Source organism: Cydia splendana, chromosome 3 (genome assembly GCF_910591565.1).
Source record: "Cydia splendana chromosome 3, ilCydSple1.2, whole genome shotgun sequence".
NCBI classification, from domain to species: domain Eukaryota; kingdom Metazoa; phylum Arthropoda; class Insecta; order Lepidoptera; family Tortricidae; genus Cydia; species Cydia splendana.
The window spans coordinates 1,449,928-1,473,086 of record NC_085962.1 but is presented as its reverse complement, the minus strand read 5'-3'; the positions used below and the strand labels follow the sequence as shown (position 1 = coordinate 1,473,086).

At 37.2% G+C, this 23,159-nt stretch overlaps 1 protein-coding gene and 1 long non-coding RNA gene across 2 annotated transcripts in view; both read left to right on the top strand.

The window, feature by feature from the left end:
- The window catches only part of LOC134806464 (uncharacterized), a 558,863-nt gene that overhangs the window by 323,398 nt on the left and 212,306 nt on the right, over positions 1–23,159 (top strand). The window lies entirely within an intron of this gene.
- The window catches only part of LOC134806396 (juvenile hormone esterase-like), a 142,547-nt gene that overhangs the window by 21,016 nt on the left and 98,372 nt on the right, over positions 1–23,159 (top strand). The gene's annotated exons all lie outside the window — the stretch shown is intronic.

Genomic DNA, 23,159 nt, shown 5'->3' with positions numbered 1-23,159 from the left:
CTGCCGTGGAGTAAACATCGCGTCGTCGGATCGCCGTGCCTCGCTTCGCTGCTACGCGCTCGCTGATTGGAAGACACGACGAGATCGACGAGGATGCTGCAGGCTCCGGATATTAAACTGTCCTTCTCAGGACAATATAAAACTGCTCTTCTCAGAGCACGCAAACTGCCCTTATCAGGGCGACGTAAAATGTTCTTCTCAGAGCAACATAAAACTGCCCTTGTCAGGGCACGTCCTGTTTCTCTGTTTAATCGCAGAGTGTCAGTCGATCGCAACTGTTCTTATCAGAACAATTCTGTGTTTCTGTTAAAACACATGATGTCAATCGAGTGTTCCCACAGCTTCAATATAGCTTCAAAGTTATTCCGAAATAAGATTAAATAGACGAACAGAATACTAATAAATCTTATGAATTTTTTTTTGTAAAAATAACGGGTTTATCTTTTTTTAAACATACTTTTGAAAACATTAATATTTTTTATTTTGTCGAATGGGTCGGAAAGAAGCTCTTATAATAATAAATTATCATTTCGATGGTTCAAAGAGATGGATAAACATGCTGGTTAAAATTAAAAAAATATGAATTTGGTTTGATATTAATTTCAATCTTTTTCTTATCACACCTATCAAAGCAATTTTTGCGAAGTGGCAATACATCCGTGAGTAACATTAGAATAATATTTGGAATTGCAGACTGCATTGCTGCCACATATATTATGTTGAAAATCCGAGCGGCAACATCGATTTTGACATTAACGGCAGCAATTTAGTCAGCAGTAATTTCACACCGGATTACTACATAATGCTGGTGTACCTTCGCCCACACTGTTAACTGACAGTTCGGAAACCTTATTACAAAAGGCATAAAGTCCACCGATGGACAGTAAAGAGTGTTGCTATTTGTACCTGAAGCCCTTGCTACACGGTCGCCGACAAGCCTTCTAACCGTCTGACCTTGGTCTGTCCTTGGTCAGTTTTGGTCAAATTTTGTTGGAAACAACTGTCTGACACGGTCCGGGACGGACCAAGGCCACGCGGTCTGAAGGCTTGTCGGCGACCGTGTAGCAGGGGCTTTAGTCAAAATCCGAATGGTACCTTTATGCACTGCGATTAAATCAATATTATATTTTTTTAATCGGAATCCTGCTCCTGAAAATAATGTACAAATTAATTACGGTACTGTTTTCGATAGCTGGCTTTAAATATTTATATTTCAGTATCAGAGCAATGCAATTGTATGTGCATTGTGCATTAATTTGAGATTAAGATGTGCAATTATTTGATGCATTTAATTGAAGCATCACTAGCGGCTCCTCTACACGATGGGCCAACGCCGGCCAATCCAAGGGACGCAGCCATGCGGTAGAATGAGATAGCAATATCACTTGCTCCCTCTAACGCATAAATACGTCCCTTGGATTGGTCGGCGTTGGCCCATCGTGTAGAGGGGCCATATCATCTTATTAAACAAAGTACCCCGCCGCGTTTGTATGTTTGTATGTATGCATGTTCGCGATAAACTCAAATACTAGATTTTCATGCGTTTTCCACCTATCAATAGTGTGATTCTTGAGGAAGGTTTAGCTGTATAATTTGTTAAGGTTTTGTGTAACGCGTGCGAAGCCGGGGCGGGTCGCTAGTTTACTATGAGGGTAAATATATCCACTTCAACTACATAAGATGCACCAATTCGAGAAACGCCGAAAGCGGGTTAATTTTGGAATTTGATAATGTCTACAAAACCAGAACCCCTGGTGTAAATTTCATTCGATACCGTGACGAGCGTTCGCGTTTGCGGTATGTCTATTTTTGTATGGGATTTTGAACACACGCCAAGCGGGACTTTTTGGAAACTCCAAATCCCATTCAAAATGACACCCAGTTCACCCATCCAGAGTGATAGCCTACATAATAAGGGTTCCAAAACCACATGTTTGTTATGTACGTCCTACTTACTCTCACAACACAAACTTCAACTTTTTTGTCCATTCCCAGAAAAATATTTACCGACTGTCCTATCCATTGGAATCGTTTATTTAGGTAAGTTTTTATAAGAAAACGTTAAGTAAACATTGGAGTAGTCGCAAGTGGCAGAAATAAAATGGCGACTTTCTGCGAACGTTTTTATGTTATCAACATCAATGTTGTACGTGTATTATCAAAAATAATCTCAACTATCAATCAATCCTATGAACATATGTAATTTTTATGATTTTTACGGGTTTTTAATTAATTTTGTTGATAATTATACCAGCAATAGAACACGTTTCAATATCGTCCCAAGGAACTATTAGCCGGAGCCCCAATAAGCCCGATATTCGATACAAAATGCTGTACTCTGCATAATACAGAGTACCTGGTACATAATTACTGATGTATTCCCAAACGGCAGAGCGAGCGCGGCGCACTGGTTCAAAAATTGTTGTTGTTTGTCCTAGGCACAGAATAAATATATAGTACTAGGTACAGAAGACTCACTCTCTAACAAAACGGGTCTGTTACGATCAGGACAGATATGGCCGCTAGGTGGCGACAGCGCCACGCGCGGCTTATGGCTAGCCACCAAAATCGGAACGAATGTACCTGTAGCAAAGCGACGAAATCGCGGAGTGAGCCACGCCTGTCCTAGGGCACCCCGGAGGTGGCCTCCACAAGATCTACGCCTTTCTGCCTTGAGCAACCGTCTTCGTCTCGTTCCAGCTCAGTCTTCTGGCTCGCAGCTCGTTTTCTACGATCCGTCTCCAGGTCATACATCGGGGTTTTTAGTGCGGGAATGATTTCGTGTATAACTTTGTTTTTTAAAATAGGTATCTATTAAGATTCAGATCTGCTTATAAATGTTAAAATACTATCGTTTTTTGAAGTGAAAACTTCTTTAGCGGCGCTGAGCACTTTTTGTGATGCGGAAAAAATGTTAAACTCGTAACAGGTGTCACGTGACCGTAAGACGTAAGAGGTAACCCTCTCTTTCTACCGCGCGGCGAAAATGTATGCCTGAGCCTGCTGTTTCGTTTAGGCGGTGCAGGGCGCTTGCGTGACGTCACGTGTGACGGACACTGTTAGTGTCATTGTGTTTTTCTTTTTTGATTTAAATGCTATCTAGTGAGTTTCCCTCAAACTGGTATTAATATAACTCTATTACTCAGTGATGTGCTTAGGGGTTTCAAGTAATGCGACGAAATAACGCTAGATGGCGTTAACCTCAATTATACATAGTGCTGCAGACATTTTGCACTAGATGGCGCTGTTATTAATATTTTGAGTTACAATGTCGTTGAGGTTTCACTTCTGCCGGCACTCCCGGAGAGCAACCCGTTGTTTTGTTTGTCAATTTTTACCTATTTTTTGGCTAGTGTAAAAGATTCCCGCACCAAAATCCCCGATGTATGCTCCAGATGTACCTACTGTACGGGCCGTTTGCGGCCTCGCTTTCCACATTACAAAAATTCAAAATTTACAAAAAGTTACTAGTCAAAAATTTTTTATGACACACTTTAATCGCTGACTGTACTTTTGTTTTTATTCTATCTTACTTATTATTAATGAGTTTAAACTCCGCGAAGTGTTTTTTATTTTTTCCATCGAGGAGTTTCTTTAGTTTCCTTACTAACTTGGAGCTGGTCCTATAATTTATACAGTCGTATTATAGGATCGGCTCCACGTTAGCATATTATTGCATTGCCATCGGAAATACGGAAGTGCTCCAAACTTAACTGACGGCTCGATTCGGAAAATGAATTAGATTTCTACTAGACTTCAACAAGTTACGATACGGATAATATAAAGATATTTGTAAGATAGATATATCAAATTTGACGTTTCCGCGATTCTGGAGGTCCTCTTGCACGATTTCCACAAGATATGACTTAGAGATCCAATTCACATCTAATAGATATCTAACACTATCTGACGTAAAAGTGACACTGGTTGCCCGAATTGAGCTGCAAAAGAGAACTAGTTGAAATCTAAACTATAACGTATCTAGAATGGATCTAGTACGTGTCGTCTCTTGTGAATATCTTGAAGTTCGAATACGGCAGTGAATGTAATACTAAGAACCGGTTCTAAATAGCAAGATTTCAAGCACACATATAGGGTAGAGAGTTAGACTAAGATAAGTCTGCAACGACTGTGATTGAACACGCAGTGCAAGTGTTATTTAAAACCTCAACCATCTATGATTATGACTGTGTGTGCTATCAAAGTCTTTCAGACTTATAGTCATATATTCATATTCATATTTATTTGCAGAAAAAGGGTTAGTTACAGGTCTTAACGTTAGGTTAGTAATGATCCACCTTAACACAGACACACAGACTTATCTTGATCTAACTCTATGTATACAAATATTTCAAGTGAAGCTAAATAAAAGTGAGTCAATGGCGTTGAATTGAAATCTGGTTTTAACTTTAAACCGGTAATCAACCACTTGTTCCGCGATCGGAATGCCGCCATCGCGTGCTCACTCCATCTCGGTTCACAATTAGGCCAGACAAACATGGAAAAACAAGGAAAACACTTTTCTGGTACCGAAAATGGCTTACGTTTTAAAGTGAATGCGTACCTTATAGAGGAAATAATACCTTTGAAAGAGGAAACTGGACGATTTTCTCCATACGAACGTAGTCCTAATTTTTGATGGAGGTTTTTAAAGTTTAAATAAAAAAAAAAACAAAATCAATATATACTTTATTCATGTAGGCCTAGCAACAAGCTCTCATGAATCGTAATTAATCTTAATCTAATTATCAGAGCAATTTATTGATGTTAATATTATTCCATAATAAAATTGGATTATTATACATATCAAATTTAACACTAAGAATTTCACAAAAGGATCGTCAAACATTAAAAAAAATGTATAAAAAAATACTAGTCTAGAATTCCTAGAATAAAATCTAAATGACAAAAAAAAAGCATAAGTAACAAAAGAAGTAGATAGTATTACATCGGAATATCCATTTCCTCATCAATAATCAAATATACCTAATAAATAAATAATCATTTCGAATAACTATTAATTCCACGTTGTATTATCATTCATGTAGTCTTGTGTGGTATAATAAGCTTTAGAAATAAGTTTACGCTTTACATAATTCTTAAATTTATTAATAGATAATTCAGTAATATGGTTTGGAAGTTTATTATAAAATCTTACACAGTTACCCGTGAATGATTTTTTAATTTTATGGAGCCGAGTGAAGGGTACTGCGAGCTTATGTTTATTTCTAGTTAATATTATGAATTTCACAATATTTCCTAAAATTTACAATATTTTTATGTACATACAGAATATTCTCATAAATGTATTGACAGTGCACTGTCATTATGTCAATTTCCTTAAATTTATCTCTAAGTGAGTCTCTATGGTTCATTTTGTATATATATATTTTTTTTTATTTATTTAAGGTTTACCAACAGATACAACACTACAGAAATTACAGATAAAAGCCATAAGTACATGAATAAGTGTCTATCCAATTATAGGTAAACACGACATGCGTTAATTCTTAGTACATATCTAATTAATTAAGACCTAAAGTATAAAGTAATATAACATGCTTATAGTTAAATTAGATCTTATAAGCATACATGTAGCTAGCGTTATTATACTATACTACACTATAGCGTGTTTATACAAGAAATTCTTAAAACTACTTTGACTGATGGATGTCGACTTGGGAGGCTTTGAATAACTTGTTGTGTTCCCTACATATTCTGGGTATGGTGCCGTGAGATCCAAGGTTAGTTCGGTAAGTTTTAAGAGCGAAAGGACGGAAGTTGACTATACGAGAGTATTGCTCGAATAGCCCTCTTCTGCAGAACAAAAATGGTATTTATCTCTGAGGCACCGCCCCACAGTAAAATACCGTATGCCATAATGCTATGGAAGTAACTAAAATATACTAATCGAGCTGTTTTCAAATCAGTTAACTGACGGATTTTGCTCACTACAAAAGCTGCAGAGCTCAGTCTATTCGAAAGAGTAGCAATATGGGGAGCCCACTGGAGTTTAGAATCTAAAGTTATATCAAGAAAAACTGTACTATCAACTAATTCCAATTCCTCATCCTTCACAATGACACTTGTTTGCCCATGCCTTACGTTACTACTAGTGACAAACTTAATACATTTAGTCTTTTTCTCATTTAACATTAAATTATTAACATTGAACCAATTTACTACTTTTGAAATAGCATTGTTTACATCATTGTAAGCTTGTTGGTGTCGTTTGACTTTGAAAATAAGTGAGGTGTCGTCTGCAAACAATACTATATCATGGTGGGTCTTAACAAGGAATGGCAAGTCATTTATGTAGATAAGGAACAGGAAAGGCCCCAATATTGACCCCTGTGGTAGACCCATAGAGACCAATGACCCAGGTGATCGCTGTCCATTGACATCGACCCTTTGTATTCTACCATTTAAGTAGGTCTTAAGAAAATTCACACAAGATGTAGCATAAGGGTCTACCCAGATATATCGACGCGCATTCGGCAAAAGAACGACGACTTCTTCGCTCTTATTGCGTGGACATAAAGCTTTTTCCTATCGGCTTTTGCCGAATGCGCGTCGATATATCTGGGGAGACCCTAAATCTGGCCACCACACTGTAGTAATAAATCGCTTTCTTGTTTCTTTCTCTCTCTCTCTCTCTTTGTTTCTTTTTTATGGTGTCGAATGTCACTACTGTCATTACTGCAGGAAACGTTAAAATTTGACGCATTATCACAAAAAATAATTCAGCCATATTACTTGTGTCTTTGTTTCAAATCAGCTTCTTATCACACTTTAAAATGCCACACAGCCATGTCACTGTGACTTTCTCGAGTCAAATCGGCCCCGACTGAATCAGCAGTTTTCTCGACCAGCGCGCTTGGCCGCTTAATAGCGCGGAGCCCAATTGAATTTCTGCTGCAATTGAATTGCGCAATGCCTATTCGTACGGCAGGACGTACAGTCACCTGCAAAAATATGTTACACAACAAAGGCCGGAAAAATATCTGACACGATCTTATTTGTAGAGCTATAAGAGCGTGTCACATTTTTGCGGCCTTTAAAGAGTAACATATTATTGCAGGTGACTGCACGTACTCGGCTAAGCACGTGTTGCTTGTAAAATATTTATACAAGCTGATTTTGATATGTCTGATCATACTCTGAGGGGTGAATATGGTAGGTCATCATAACTATGATAAATAATAAGTATTATACTAAATGACAGCCATGGCGTGTCCAGTTATTAAATACTCAAAGACCTAACTTAATAAGATGTTAACAAAACATAACTTACCCTTTTTCAGTCGGCTACAAAGGCGATAACTTGATAAGCATACTTTCTCAGAAAACCACGTAGTCAAAATAAACTGAAAATTTTCAAGCTAAGTAGAATTCAAACAGAGCCTTATCCTTTAAGAATGCATTTCTTAACTCCAGCTCCAAAATGACACAAGCGACTTTAAAATTCAATGCACATATATTTCATTTTGCGCGCTACGGAACTCTGTTATTTCAAAAACGGCGTAAGTTGCGTTTAAATTGTATTATAGTTGTGACGTTTTGAAAGTAACCGCGTCGCCGAGCAAAATCACATACGTGCGCGTTTTATGGGTCAGTGTGCCAAAAATCACGCTTGAAACAAGTGAGAATATACTTTAAGCTGAAAGATTAAGGTTGATATTTGATTGTATGTTATTATTCGACGGAGTCTCAAAAAAGATTGTAGAAACAATGAAATCTGGACTTTAAAAGGTAAGTAGTAAGGTATATTTTTATTTGTTTAGTGAAAACGTACGTTAAAGTTTAGAGGGATGGTTTCTTGAAAGTTGAAAAAGGGACGTTTGTGTATTCTGGACGCATCACAATGATCAGAAAACTTTCCATATTTTCGTTGTACAGTCGCCATCAGATATATCAGAGCGGTCAAGGCGCTCACAAATATCTGAACACGCCTCTATTGTCAAGGCGTTAGAGTGCGTGTTTAGATTTTGTGAACACCTTGGCCGCTCAGATATATCTGATGGTAATTGTAGAATCTATGACGCGGACGTTGTTGTGTTTATTAGTATTAAATGTGTATTTCAAGTTTTATATACGTTTTTTGATATATATTTGTATTTAGTAGTTCTGAAAAAATAGGGGAGGTTAACCCAAATCGGTACCTACCACAATTTGGAAGTTGGTAAACATTTAGTGGCTCTGTGAGCTGTAGACCTCGCCAACCCCCACGACTCAGCAATTTTGAGAAATTTCCAAAAACTGTATCGCCATAAAACATCCACCAAACTTCACGAGAATCGGTTGAAAATGCGACCCGTAGACGAGAATATCCGGACATACGAAATCATTTCTGCCTTCTGCCCAAGCGGAACCGGAGACCTTCGCCAAGGCTTGGTCAATAATAGTTTTGTCTTATCTTATCTCAGTGTAATAGCGGCGCGATTCGGGAAATGAATTAGATATGGTTGTCTATTGTTTGTCCGAAAATTATATAAAATAATACTCATTTGCCCGAATTTTATTTGCCCGAATTGTTTGTTTACCATAAAAATTATGTGACATACTCTTTGTTTACCCGATTATTAGATTCCAGAACGTACGAGTGCCATACGTGTTGTTGTCCATATTATTAATTGTAATAATATTATTTAATAGAATATTTAACCTCACCTAACCCACTTTTCCAGTAGTATTTCTTTTCTGTAAGGGTCGCAGTTCAAACCTAACCTAACCCATTTTTCTAGTAGCATTTGGTTTCTGTAAGGGTCGCAATTCAAACCTAACCTAACCCACTTTTCTGATAGCATTTCTTTTCTGTAAGGGTCACAGTTCAAACCTAACCTAACCTACTTTTCTAGTAGCATTTATTTTCTGTATGGGTCGCAGTTCAAACCTAACCTAACCCACTTTTCCAGTAGCATTTCTTTTCTGTAAGGGTCGCAGTTCAAACCTAACCTAACCCACTTTTCCAGTAGCATTACTTTTCTGTAAGGGTCGCAGTTCAAACCTAACCTAACCCATTTTTCTAGTAGCTAGCATTTGGTTTCTGTAAAAAAATTATATTATGGCTAGTGATAATTATGGCTTACAATGATGATGACAAATGATATTATTGAAGTTGATTTTATGGGAAACAAAATTTCTGGCACGTGACTAATATAGTAAACAATAAGTATTGCATATGTAATTATGGGAAACAATATAATGGCTGTTGACTATTATGGCAAATGAAATTCTGGCAAGTGGGTGTATACCATTAGATATGAAATAGTAAAGATATGTGACGTTCCACGGAAAAAGGTAGCATTGCCCCGGCTGAATATTGGAGCGGCGTTAATAATAGCGTAAGCGCCAGCCGCCATAAGGTACCTTTTGCCGTGGAACGTCACATATCTTTACTATTTCATATCTAGTGAACCTCTAAATCATTTCCCGAATCGCACCGTAGAGCATTTTCGAAAATCCATCAACTTTTCGGTTAATTTACTCAGAATCAGGAGAACTATCGATTTAAAAAGAACAAAAATATGTCCCCAAAAAAATTACATTTTAGTAACGCATTTTCACATACATTTTGTATGGACCGTTACAAACTGACACCCAAAATTTGTATGAGTACATCATAGACTAGGAATCCTCTAGACGGAGTTTAGTGCAATTATTTCATGCAACCGATGCTGGCAAAAATGCGGGGGTGCGCGGGACGAGGTTAGCGAGATCCCGTGCCGTGATTGGTCCGTTCAAACGACGAACGAGTTCACGGACGTCACACAAAGACACTTTCGACTCGAACATGGAGTAAATTTACCGTATGCGTGGCAGAGGGGGTAGCGCGACTATGCTCAGTCTAGAGAGTACATATATGGTTCAAACATAGTAGCAGAGACGTCACAGACAATATCCACGTCATATGGCATGTCGTGTCAAATAGAGGCTGCCTCTAAGCTCATCCTATCAAATAAACAATCAATTTCCTAGCTGAACTGACTGTTACCACCGAATGCCAAAACCTTCTATCTTGACTTGGTTAATTTTTAGGGTTCCGTACCCAAAGGGTAAATCGGGACCCTATTACTAAGACTCCGCTGTCCGTCTGTCCGTCCGTCCGTCTGTCACCAGGCTATAACTCATGAACCTGATACCAGTAAATAATTTCTTTTTATCATGAGTTCATGACACTGATTTGACAGTTTTGACACTCAGATTAGCAGGTATCGCAACACAAACGAGAAACAGATATTTTTATACCTTTAATCGAGCAATTCTTGTATATATTATATTTATTTATTTATACAGGATGGAACATTTCTAGGGACCGAGCTGATGGGATAGTATATCTAAGTGATCTACAATCGACTTATTATAATCGTAAAGCTAGATTAAAAAGTAAAACGAATTCATTAAAAAGAAATATTTTTATATCAGTGACAACCCTACAACGTTATTTACATTTTAAATTGACACATGTCATTATCTTGAAACACACAGATTCTTGTACTAATGTATAACAAACTGTATCTCAAAAACGGTTAGAAATATTAGAGTGATTTATAAGTGATAAATAAAGTATGTAGCCTAAACAATTCCCCGTTTGCATAAAAGTCCCTTCGTGCTGTTCCAGTTCCACCCATATATATTTCGGGGAACTCGGAAACGGCTCTAACGATTTCGATGAAATTTGCTATATGGGGGATTTCGGGGGCGAAAAATCGATCTAGCTAGGTCTTATCTATTAGTCGCATTTATTAGTTTCTATATGTTCTCCGAGCAAAGCTCGGTCTCCCAGATATTTACCATTATTACACACCATAAAAGTCACGGAATATTATTTGTCCCGTTTAGGACTCAATTTGGCACGCATGCTAATAATGGCTGGCATGCCATCAATCTGACTGTTGTATAATATTACAAGCACCTTCAAGAACATGCTAAAATCAACTCTGTTACATTAAGAATAAAGTCGTAAATCATTTGTTGAAAACGCAACGCTCAGGGTCATAAGTGACTGCAATCATGCAAGACTCAATTCTGCAAATTAACCACTTCGAAATTCGACTTTGTCCCGTTGGTAATAAAATTCAGATTCAAATGGCAAGAAGTGGTCAGGGACGGCAAAGTTGATATGGGCAGTGGGTGATATATCGTTTAAGGGACGAGATACATAATACGACGTCAACGGATCACCTGAATAATATACGTTAGTGATATATGTGTTTGTAGTTTGCTCCTGATATAGATTAGGTAGTTTGCTCGAAAAATATATAAAAATAAAAAAACTCAAAAATACGCGTTTTTCCAGGGATAAGACCTAGCTAGATCGATCTTTCATATTTCATTTTTATCAGAATTTCATCGAAATCGTTAGAGCCGTTTTCGAGATCCCCGGAATATATAACTATACATATAAACAAGAATTGCTCGTTTAAAGATAGGTATAAGATATATTACATGACGACATACACATACATGACACACACACACATGACATGACGACACTATACTGTTAGCTCTACACTTTAATCATGACTTTACAAAAGACAGACGCAAAAGCAAATATAATATCCGTTGTAAAACATTTGGCGCTAAAGAGCGTCCCAGTTACGAGCAGACGCTGAGATAGCGTCTCGGGTGATATTCTCGAGCAAACGAGCTTTTTGACTCTTACAAGTTTAAGATCTTTAAAAAAAGCGAATGGGCATGGTTGGCTATGAGCTACACATCGGTAACTCGTGGCATTTAGGTAGCACTTAAAAGATTAGTGATGAACACACATCGGTAACTCGTGGCACTTGACAGTTTCTAACAGACTAGTGATGTGACAATGTTCTACCTATACGAGTAGAGAAAAAGAAACCACTAAAAAAAGGAATTAATTAAACTAATCTTTTAAGTGCTACCTAAATGCCACGAGTTACCGATGTGTAGGCCTATGACGAATATACTTAGGTACATCGCATTAAAGAAAGAGACAGAGTACCCCTAGTGTAAATTTCATTCGATAGCGTGACGTGCGTTCTCGTTTGCGTTATGTCTATTTTTGTATGGGATTTTGAACAGCGCGCCAAGCGGGATGTCTTGGAAACTCAAGCCGACGTTGCAGTTGGCGTGCAGTCGGCCCCGGCTACCGGCCCTATAGTGTAGGAAATAAAGGTAGTGGATCCCGCAGTAATTCCTCTATAACAATAAATAGAAAGTATTGTATAAATGACGACCGGTCTGGCCTAGTGGGTACTGACCCTGCCTATGAAGCCGATGGTCCCGGGTTCGAATCCTGGTAAGGGCATTTATTTGTATGATAATACAGATATTTGTTCCTGAGTCATGTTTTCTATGTATTTAAGTATTTATATATTATATATATCGTTGTCTGAGTACCCACAACACAAGCTTTAGAGACTTAGTTCATTTGTGTAAGAATGTCCCTATAAAAAAAATATATCCAAAGAATAATAATAATAGTATTTAAGTAAATACCTAAAGTCTTAAATCGTTAATATTTTTTTACGGAAAAATGCTCCGTTCAAACTTTCGTCTTCACCGGACATATTCGTGTAACGTATTGCAACAATATATGAATTATCAAAAAAAATATCCCAGAAGAAGTGCCAATAACTTATTTGGTAAAAAAAATTTGGACGGAGGAATTACTCGGTTAAATATATAAACAGATTTGTATTTTTACGTATAAATACCTAACTTAGGTGTTTTTAGGGCTCCGTACCTCAAAAGGAAAAAAGGGAACCCTTATAGGATCACTCGTGCGTCTGTCTGTCGGTTTGTCACAGCCTATTTTCTCGGAAACTACTGGACCAATTAAGTGGAAATTTGGTACACATATGTAAATTAGTAGCCCAAAGATGGACATATTTTTTTTATAATTTTAAAATACATAGGTTCGAAGTTGTTTAAGAAAATACAAATAGCCAAAAAATTATTATTCCCCCTGTATCTCCGAAACTACTAGGTCTAAAATTTTGAAAAAAATACACAAAATAGTTCTTTACCTACAGATGACAGGAAAATCTATTAGAAATGTGCAGTCAAGCGTAAGTCGGAATTATGTACGGAACCCTAGAAACGCGAGTCAGATTAGCACTTGGCCGGTTTTTTTTTGGATATTTATACAGGGTGTCCCATAAGTGACACGTCATAGTGACACTGGAGGTAGACCAGGCCAAGAGGACCCAAACCAACTTAACATGACCCCTGTAAACGTGGCACGGTTTTCGAGTTATTGCCAAATTAAGGTTTTTCATGAATTTTGACCGTTTTTAACAATGTTAGTGCCAGTGTGCACTCGGAAAGGTCTCAAAGTTAGTTTTTTTATGTGTACGGCATCACGAATAGTTAATTAAGATAACAGAATAGGTATTTTATCGATAAACAATGTAAAATGCAACAAAGTACTGGTTTAATCTTGAATTAAATTCACAGCGAAACATTAATTTCGAATTTGACCATCTGTCGTAAAAAAAAAATACTAGTATTAATGTCAAGCTATTAAGCATGTTATGTAGATTCAAAAATGGTATGACACATCTACCTTCCTGCAATAAAATAGGAATTATTATCATCTTTCGAAAGCCTCATAAAAAATAAGTTAAAACTAGGAAATCTGCAATCCGTTGCTACCTAGTAAAAGTAACGATTTATGTTAAGATTTATGTAACTCTGGATACATAAATAAAAAAACGCCTATTCAGTATTTGCCGAATGCCTAAAAGAAAGATGCAAAATGGTTATCTCCCTTTTTAAGGATATCATTGAGGTGATAAAGGTTCAAAGAAAATAAAACACTGCAAGTTTAATCAATTTATTAAAATAATTTTATTTTATAATAGGAGCTCGAATTGTTTTTCCCCGGCTCGTATGCACGCTTGGCACCGGATTGTAAAACTTCAAGTTAATTTTCTGAAATAAATTTCGGATATGTTTCGTGCTGCCTCGAACATGCCGTCGTAGTTCCTCTTGGGACGCTATTGGCTTGGACTAAAATTTAAATTTATCCTCAATAAAAAAAAATATGGGTTTAGGTCCGGGGAACGTTAGGCCATACCATGCCACTGGTTCCAGTCGGCCGATCCATCTTGGAGCTGGAACCACAGCAAGATGGCTGCCCAGAACACTACGGTCGCGATGTCCGCGACCACCTAACACAGAAATTCTCAGATGGATCAGCCGATTGGAACCAGTGGCATGGACGCCGCGTTCCCCGGTCCTAAACCAATTAATTTTTTTTCATTGGTAATGCTTAAAATGCTTAAAAGATAAACTTTACTCCAAGCCAATAAGGTCCCAAGAGGAACTACAGCGGCGTATGTTCGAGGCAGCACGAAACATATCCGAAATTAATTTAAGGAAATTAACTTGAAGTTTTACAAGACGGTGCCAAGCGTGCATACGAGCCGGGGAAAAACAATTCGACCTCCTATTGTAAAATATTTTTTTTCTAAAAAGTACCGAACCCTCGATGGGCGAGTCCGACTCGCACTTGTCCGGTTTTTTTAATGATTTTTCTAGACTAAACAACCAATAATAACACAAAAAAACGATACAACGCAGTTGTTTTCAGATTTTTTTCCCTTGTCGATTTAAGGGTTAAGCGCCATTCTTTGAACAGTTATGAGATTGAGCCTTATTTATATGAAGCTAAGATTGTCAGTTAAGTGACAAGTCTTTGGTGATAAGTCAAACAAGAATGTAAGCACAAGGTTTCCACGTGCCACATTTAATTATAATTATCTCATAAATCATTTTCTGGTAGTGAACATTATTCCGTTAAAGTTGATTGAGTTATTAGATTTATAATTCAATTCTGAATTTAATCATCACAATAGCTTTATTGTTGTATGTTTACTGGTTGTCCAATGAAAATGCTTCGCTTATTTCTGGTCATCGCATTTATGTGCTCTCAGTGTAAGTATAAAATATAATACAAGTAGCTAATTGTAAATAGACTTATGATCATTTGTTTAATCTCTGTTTTAATAAATAACCCTTTTTAAAAATACATAAAAGTAATACTATAAATATTATAAATTAATATAATATTATTTATATAATTATTTTTCTTCTTAAGTTAGGTACCTATTTCGGGTTAAAGATATTTCATTTGTCTCAAAAGAAATATTACATTTCACTTATTGAGATAAGTCGATAAGTATGTCGTAGTCAGATCGTATAATCCGCCGTATTTCATTACGGCTAGCCGTTTTCAAAAACAGGGGCGTTTTGAAATGCAGCGGTTCGACGGTTAGCCGGATTGTCATTGCGATACGTTCTTCAATAAGGCGGCCTAACGTTTAGCCGCATCGTACTACTATTTAGATTGTAGAGTGACCAGTTCTTTCGGTCGCCTACGTAACCGGAGTTTGACAATGTTTGCAATTTAATTTATTTTTACCATGGTCCCACCGCACTACATGTGTTTCTTTTCCAAAACATTTCCTTCACAACTTAAATAGACGGAGCCCCGCTTTGCGGGGCTCCTATTTCTGGGCAGTTTGCCCTTCGGGCATCTGAAGCTACCTAACGAACCTAACCTACTTACCTACCTACGCTTTTTTCCCCAAAGTGTAATGTTTTCACGGACGTCTCACTAAATCAATAGGTAGGTAGGTTAGGTTCGTTAGGTACATAGCTTCAGATTCCCGAAGGGCAAACCGCTCAGAAATAGCGAAGCGGGGCTCCGTCTAGTTAAGTTGTTAGGGAAATGTTTTTTGAAAAGAAACAGTCCGACGAACTCCAGATTTGATGGACACCCCAGCGTTTTTCATAGTTTGTTGTTGTTATGTCAGGCAGCGCCACGAGTGTTAAAAATAGGAACTAAAAACTGTCAAAGCGGCGGCTAATGACTCGCTGTAATACATTACGGCTAGCCGTGTTGAAGAACGTATGGCGCCGAATACATTCCGGCGGATTCTCATTCAGCCGCATTCAATCCGGCTAATCTTTGAACCGCCGCATTTCAAAACGCCCCTGTTTTTGAAAACGGCTAGCCGTAATGTAATACGGCAGATTATACGATCCGACTGCGACAGATACATGCAGGTATTTTATAGGCTACTGAGCGTTAACACTATATAGCGACGCCTGAAAGCAAACACATAGTAACCCACAAAAACCAAATTGTTCACCAGAGACGAAAAACTTTTCGAGTTTTGAAAAAAAAATCATAACTATCTTGTTTATGAACATAACTTACTCAAAATTGGATGCAATATTGATTTAAATAATTTTAACCGCAAGTTGTTACAAGTTCAGATTTTGTGGGTTACTACGTTTTGATATTTTTTACACAGTGGGCAAACTCGTGGTAAACGCCAGTACCAAATGTATGGGATAGCATTTCCTTAAATTTTGTATGGACAGCAAACATGCAGTTACCCACCTGAATGTGACAAAAGATATCCGTAATAAAGTCTTAAACGTTGTGGTTTAGACATTTTAGGTGAACAAAATGCTGTAACAGTATTTGTTTTCTTTTTGTAAGCAATTTATAATGCATTAAATGTATTGCCAAAAAATTTACCACACCCTTAAAAATTACTTTAATGGCATCTTAAAGTAAATTGCACGACATTACAAATGTATACTTATCAAATGTGAAGATGTTTCCGGGATTCATAAACGAAAATAAAACATTTGTTATGATGATTTGAACTATTAAAATCAATATGAGCATTCTTAAGCCCAAATAAAACCCATAACCTTTGTTTAATATCCAAGAACATAATTAAATATTATAATGTTATTGTAAAACCAACTAAAAAATAAGAAGTCCACTTTGGAAAAGACAAAGTAATGGGAGATCAAAATCTTACCGAAGTATAACAACGTCGTTTGATTAAAAAAAGTGATTTCTACATTCTCTTATAAAATAAAAGTCGACTTTAGACAAAACAAACTTTCACCAGAAATTTTGTTTAAGTACCATAAAACCATAAAATCGATACACATACCGTAAATATAGCAATTTTACATGCTTATAGCAGCGATAATCTCGAAAAATTAGTGGTCACTGGCAAAGTGGAAGGAAACAGACCTAGGGGCAGAAGCCCGATACGTTGGACTGACCAGGTCCGCACCACCCTCGACACCACCGTACACGACGCTCTCCACGAGGCAGCAGATAGAAGTGTATGGCGCCGAGTGGTCCGCACAAAACTATTTCGACGAGATGGTCACGACCCTCAGCATTGAGGAAACCGACGCGAGGAGGAGGACATGCTTACAATTGAAAAAAAAACTTACTTTTCTTAAATAAAAACAATCACTTTATCCAAAATCCCCGTAATATTTTATTTAATTACAAACACGTCGACTTACTTTCACCCCCCGAAGCGCACTGAGCGTCGGCGCAAACGTTCAAGTAATGGCCGCGATAGCCGCATTAAAACGAAATAAGGCACAGGAGTTTAAACCTTACGCCCTACAACAGTGAAGTAATTATTAAGTGGTAGTTTTACTTGATCCTTGTAAACGTAGTTAAAGACATGTCTCTCAAATTTGAATAGTATGTGAATTTGTGTTAAACCACTACTCAACTAAACATTATTTCCCGCCAAATAGCGTAACTGCAAGACATTCACATTCATGAGCGGCAAACACGTAGTAACCTACATTTGCGTCAGAACAACGGAGGTTGTAAATGACAAAACTAGAAAATGTATGGAATTCAAAGTACTGTAAATACAACGATTTAAATTATTGAGTTTTTTTGCTATTTACTGCGTGTTTGCTGAGTAAATTTCAAGAAAAACGAGAAACATTTGTGTTCCTATTTTCTCCATTTTTCATCGTATTGGCCCGTGGATTAGACCTATCGACGCAGAAAAATTTGGAGATTCCAAAAATGCAATATTTTTTTTTTACCTTGTTTGGGTTACGATATTAATATTTTTCTACTCATGATCACCGATTAAAAATCATCGTGTAGATACGTTTATATGAAATAATAATAAGTTATTGGCAAAAATTTCATTTTTGGTACAAGCTTTTATCGCTGACTGTACTTTTCTTACGACAGACAACTAATACCTACTCATCGAGACGATTCTAAAAAGCCCTAACACAATTAGGTTGCGTTGTTTCATCACAGAGTTCCTATGGCCACCTCCTGTCTCCATCATCAGATCAGCCCGATGGTACCATAATATTGCATTGTCATGCGATTTATACATGCATGCAAAATTTCAGCTCAATCGGAAACCGGGAAGTGGATCAAATTCAACTTGCAAGATTTGATTACAGACCGACAAACAGACAACGGTCAGGGGAAAGTAAATAAAAGCTTGTAAATAAAATAGGAATAATTTTAAAAACTATACAGGGTGAAACTCGCCAACTAACTGCGATCGCCGATAGTCGTAACACAATTGTAATGTAATTTGTTACTTAATACTTTTCAAGAGCAAATGGTATGGAAAGCTAAATCAATCTAGATGAAATTTAGTATAGGGTAAGCGGTGGTGGCCGAGTGGACATGACGTTTGACTTTCGATCCGGAGGTCACGGGTTCAAATCCTGGCTCGTACCAATGAGTTTTTTCGGAACTTATGTACGAAATATCATTTGATATTTACCACTAGCTCTTCGGTGAAGGAAAACATCGTGAGGAAACCTGCATACATCTGCGAAGAAATTCAAAGGTGTATGTGAAGCCCCCAATCCGCATTGGGCTAGCGTGGGGACTATAGCCCAAGCCCTCTCGCGCATGAGAGGAGGCCTGTGCCCAGCAGTGGGACGTCTATAGGCTGAAATTATTTTTTATTTTATTTATTATTTTTAGTATAGGGATGGTTTGAGTCCCGGAGATAGATATATGTATTGGTTTTTATCCCGGAAATCATCCTTTTAGGGGGTGAAATTGTTTTCGGTGGTGGAGACGTTAGTATTAAATACATTGTGTGTATTATGTGGTGTTTGTGTGTGTAGGTATTTCATATTTGCTCAATGCGAACACTGTTTTACTCTACAGAGTTTTCTAGCTTCTGCCTTTGAGTAAATAAAATAACGAAATACATTTTCTTTTGATACAGTTCTTTCAGCAGTTTCAGCAATTATTTTCAGCCAACACTATAAATTTCCGCAATAAACCAACATCCGGAAACACGTGACCGATTGACTTCCGGTTTTTTTGAAAATCTTCGAATGCAGCTTATTTTTGTAGCGAATCGGTGGATGCAGCTTCTTGTAAAGGTATCATACCAATTGCAATAGGAAATATAATATTGTACCTATATCAATGTAGTAACCTCAAGTTTTGGTTAAACTTCTATGAAATTATGACGTATAAATAACACTTGCACTGCGTGGGCTATCAAAACCGCTGCAGACTTTTCTTGGTCTAACTCTACTCAGACAACGATATTCATATAATATACAACTAGATGACCCGGTGAACTTCGTTTCACGGGTTTCACCTCTATCTATGATTTTTTTTCTTTCATTATAACCTACTCGTTTCACCTATAGTCCTAGTATATCTATAATTTTTTTCTTTCATCATAACCTTCTTCTGACAATAACAAACACAAGAAAATAATAATTAGCGAAATTGGACGACCCGTTCATGCGTGATGTCGTGACGTGACCAAGTAAAATAGGTACTTATTGATATTTATATACCTATATGTATAGATGTTAAAAATTCGCGAGTCACCACAAAAGACTTTGAAACAATAATATGTACTTGAAATACCTATAGTGTATTAGGGTAACATTCCATTTCTGACCGCAGCTGCACTACTGGTACTGAACGCGTCGCTGTTACTGTCAATTTCCATAGTAAAATGAACAGTAGTGCAGCTGCGGTTGGAAATGGACTGTCACCTTTAGCGTCTCGAGCGCTTATGTCATAGTGACGTCACTGACAGTTAGGAGTCAGTCAATGTCAGACCGCGAGCAGAGCAGTCGTGATGTTTGTGTTGGCGAGCCGTTGGAAATACATTATATCGTACGAATTACTGTGGTAAATACAGTACATTTATACCTAAGTATGGATTGCGAATGCGACCCAGAGCCTAGAACACAATAGTACTTGAAAATCTCAAATACGGTGCTACAATATGTAAATACACTGTTCCTATCTTCGTGAATTCCCGATCCACAGAATAATTGATCGTAAGCGAGCGTTCAAGCCGGCAAGTCTCCGTTTCCCGGCCGCATTCGGAAAGCTGTTGTTTTCTGAAGCCGCCATTTGTTTTATAACGACGGTAATGACTCACTTTACCGTAATTAGATGTTGACTTGTGACAACAATGTCTTTGATGAGTTAATTGTCTTTGAAGTTACATACGTATAGATGTTTGAGTTTAAATTGAATTAATTAAAGGATTATTCAGGGAAAGAGAAAGTACTTTATTTTTTAGGTTCGTTATGTTATGAATGAACACGTCGTGGATCACCTTAGTATCACACGTGTGATACTCGTACTAACTCAATTTGTGTCGTAGCGACTCAGTACCAAACGTGTGTTAGGTACTAAATATCAATATCTCCTTTGCAACAATATGTTGTATGATGGGCATTCGACGTGTTAACTAGATCATTCCTATTAACCACGTGCTTATTAGAATTAGACGAAGATAAGTTCGACGCAGTACAAATGTTATTAAATTTATACGTCATTCATAATTTCATCAAATTTTGACGTTTAACCCGTGGAGCGCCCTAAATTAAAATAACACTTGCACTGCGTGTGCTATCAAAATCGCTGCAGACTTATCTTGGTCTACTTCTGACGTGTTTGCGTTAAGTGTCAATTTGTATGGGATTTTGAGTTTCCATAACGCCTGCTTGGCGCGCTGTTCAAAATCCCATAATAGGTATAAATAGACATAACGCGAATTCTCGTCACGCTATCGAATGAAATTTACACTAGGGCGTTTAGTGTAGACCGCGACTGTTTTAACCCCTGGAGCGCCCCAGTGTGACAGTAGTATGGAATTAGTATCACACGTGTTATATTAGGGCGCTACACGGGTTTAAACGCAACTGGTTTTAAGAGCTATGTTGCTTGATAAATAAATAAATATAAATATATATATATATATATATATATATATATATATATATATATTTGAAGTTAAACACTTATTTATATTAGGTTTTTACACGAAGAAGTTCCTAAGTACTTAAATCATTTATTACTACACATTTTATCCCCAAAACTGTTTTATCTCAGAACACGGAACCGTGATTGTGGTTTAAAATTTAATTCCATTTGCTTTGACGGCAAAATGAAATATAATCTCGTGTTGGTGGATGTTCGCGGGAGCATCCGCGCGGGGTATTATTAGGGATGTTGGAAATAATGTTGATAGAAACTAGAGTCTTTTGAGTTTCAATTTGAAAGACTGGGCCCGTTAATACGAGACTCTGCGCTAATAAACTTTCAACGGTTAACGGCTCGATTCGGAAAATGAATTAGGTTTCTACTAGACTTCAACAAGTTACGATACCGATAATTTAAAGATATTTGTAAGATAGATATGTCAAATTTGACGTTTCCGCGATTCTGGAGGTCCTCTTGAACGATTTCGACAAGTTATGACTTAGATATCCAAGTCACATCTAGTCGATATCTAATGTAGATCTAGTTGATCTCTAAATCGTCTCAAGATCTTGTGATTATCTCGAAATCCGAATAGGCCTGTGTAAGTCCTGAGTTGAGTCTTTGAGGGTTAAGCCCTTAAACAGGCCTGACGCATTTTTTACTTTTGATTACTGATTCGGGTAGGTAATAGCTTAAAAAGAAAAGTAATTTCTTGATTTTTTTTATTACCCCTAATTCAATAAAAAAAAACCCGGTGGTTTTTATATGCCCACTGCTCGTGACCAATGGTGCTACGTGGTCCTTATATGACCACTGCCTTGTTAGCCATACAGAGTAGTTTTAAGGGCAAGTCATGTGCACATCACATTTACACTTGCGTCACAAATTGCACTAACTGCCAGCACTTTCTTGGCTCGCATGGATGTCGTGGCTCGTAAGATTGACCGTTGAATAAATATTTAATTTAAAAACCAAAGGAAAATATATTACTTTTGTACTATGAGGGTTCATTCATAGTAATGAATCTTACCCTTAAATATCATATAAACTCCCTGCAGGGCAGAGGCCACTTATAAACCGCTCGAACGTGCCCCAGACGGGCAGAGGTTTCATACGAACCACAAACTTTTAGATCGAAAATTTTATCAGAAAACAATAACTAAGGTAAGTTATGACTTACTACACATACATAATCTAATAATCTACCATAAAAATACAAAACAAACTACTTACAGTACTTTTTTTGGGCGTAGCGAACTTATACAGCGGGAAAAACGTACAAAAACTGCCATTTGTTGTCGATTTGAACTTGACAACAAAATTTTCAAAGAAATTTGTTTTGACACCTGTCATTTTTTTACGTTCCGATATCACCCACTTAATAGACTTTACGGCAATAACATTTTGCGGTCGTTGTATTTACTCAGCTCGCCAAAAAAAATCATTTGCTATGTGGTACTTATAGATACACATCCTGTTTAAGGGTTAAGTCTTTTAAGTGCAACGGATAAAAATAAATAAATAAATATTAGGGGACATCTTACACAGATCAAACCTAGCCCCAAACTAAGCAAAGCTTGTACTATGGGTACTAGGCGACGATATACATACTTGTATAGATAAATACATACTTATATACATAGAAAACAACCATGACTCAGGAACAAATATTAGTGTTCATCACACAAATAAATGCCCTTACTGGGATTCGAACCCAGGACCATCGGCTTAGCAGACAGGGTCACTATCCACTAGACCAGACCGGTCGTCAAACTTCGTCAATTTTTTCTTAGGTTTAAATCTAAATAAAGACTAAAAAAAAATAAGCGTTATTGAATGATGAATTTCATGTGGAGACAAATGAGACAATGCGTTTAAAAAAACTTTTGTAGATAATTTCAATTCTCTTTAAAGGACTCAAGTATTTACAAAATACTCAGGTCTCGATAAGAATGAATCGATGATTGCTAAAATTTAATTACACAAACGGGTCTACCGCGATATAATTTCATTGTTTTTACCTTTAATTCCGACGTTTCAGCTGAGTTGCACCAGCTGTGGTCACGGAAAGACTGACGTCCCAACAAATGTCAACAGAGAT